The sequence below is a fragment of the Arachis stenosperma genome, chromosome 6, assembly GCF_014773155.1.
Source record: "Arachis stenosperma cultivar V10309 chromosome 6, arast.V10309.gnm1.PFL2, whole genome shotgun sequence".
In the NCBI taxonomy this organism is placed as follows: Eukaryota; Viridiplantae; Streptophyta; class Magnoliopsida; order Fabales; family Fabaceae; genus Arachis; species Arachis stenosperma.
The window spans coordinates 56,101,319-56,102,595 of record NC_080382.1 but is presented as its reverse complement, the minus strand read 5'-3'; the positions used below and the strand labels follow the sequence as shown (position 1 = coordinate 56,102,595).

At 38.8% G+C, this 1,277-nt stretch overlaps 1 non-coding gene across 1 annotated transcript; it reads right to left on the bottom strand.

The window, feature by feature from the left end:
* Positions 1-889: 889 nt before the first annotated feature.
* Positions 890-997, bottom strand: LOC130938473 (small nucleolar RNA R71). The gene has a single exon (XR_009069636.1). It is a non-coding gene; the product is annotated as a small nucleolar RNA R71 (small nucleolar RNA).
* Between the last annotated feature and the right edge of the window lie 280 nt (positions 998-1,277).

Genomic DNA, 1,277 nt, shown 5'->3' with positions numbered 1-1,277 from the left:
ACATGTCATCAGTTTTCAATCATATCTTTTTACTTTCTAATTTCAAAATCTTTTTCGAAAATCACTTGATTTCTTTTCCACTATTAGTTTTCGAAAATCAATTAGTATTTTTCAAAATGATTTTAAAATCTTTTACTTAATTTTCAAAAATTTCTTCCCTTCTTCTCACATCCTTCTATTTATGGACTAACACTCCTCCTCAATGCGCAATTCAAACTCTATCCCTCTTGATAAGTTCGAATTCTTCTACCTCCTCCTTCTATTCTTCTTTTCCTCTGACACCTCAAAAAATCTCTATACTATGACAAAGAGGATTCCATATTTTCTTGTTCCCTTCTCTTTCATATGAGCAGGAACAAAGACAAAAGCATTCTTGTTGAGGCTGACCCTGAACCTGAAAGGACCTTGAAGCGAAAGCTAAGAGAAGCTAAAGCACAACTCTCTGTAGAGGACCTAACAGAAATCTTCAAAAAAGAAGAACCCATGGTAGCCGAAAACAACAACAATGCCAACAATGCAAGGAAGGTGCTGGGTGACTTTACTGCACCTACTCCCGACTTCTATGGAAGAAGCATCTCTATCCCTGCCACTGGAGCAAACAACTTTGAGCTTAAGCCTCAATTAGTTTCTCTAATGCAACAGAATTGCAAGTTCCATGGACTTCCATTGGAAGATCCTCATCAGTTTTTTAGCTGAATTCTTGCAAATCTGTGACACTGTCAAGACTAATGGGGTTGACCCTGAGGTCTACAGACTTATGCTATTCCCTTTTGCTGTAAGAGACAGAGCTAGGATATGGTTGGACTCACAACCTAAAGAAAGCCTGAACTCTTGGGAAAAGCTAGTCAATGCCTTCTTGGCAAAGTTCTTTCCACCTCAAAAATTGAGTAAGCTTAGAGTGGAAGTCCAAACCTTCAGACAGAAGGAAGGTGAATCCCTCTATGAAGCTTGGGAAAGATACAAATAATTGATCAGAAAGTGTCCCTCTGACATGCTTTCTGAATGGAGCATCATAGGTATCTTCTATGATGGTCTGTCTGAACTGTCCAAGATGTCATTGGACAGCTCTGCTGGAGGATCTCTTCATCTGAAGAAGACGCCTGCAGAAGCTCAAGAACTCATTGAAATGGTTGCAAATAACTAATTCATGTATACTTCTGAAAGGAATCCTGTGAACAATGGGACGGATCAGAAGAAAGGAGTTCTTGAGATTGATACTCTGAATGCCATATTGGCTCAGAACAAAATATTGACTCAGCAAGTCAATATGATTTCTC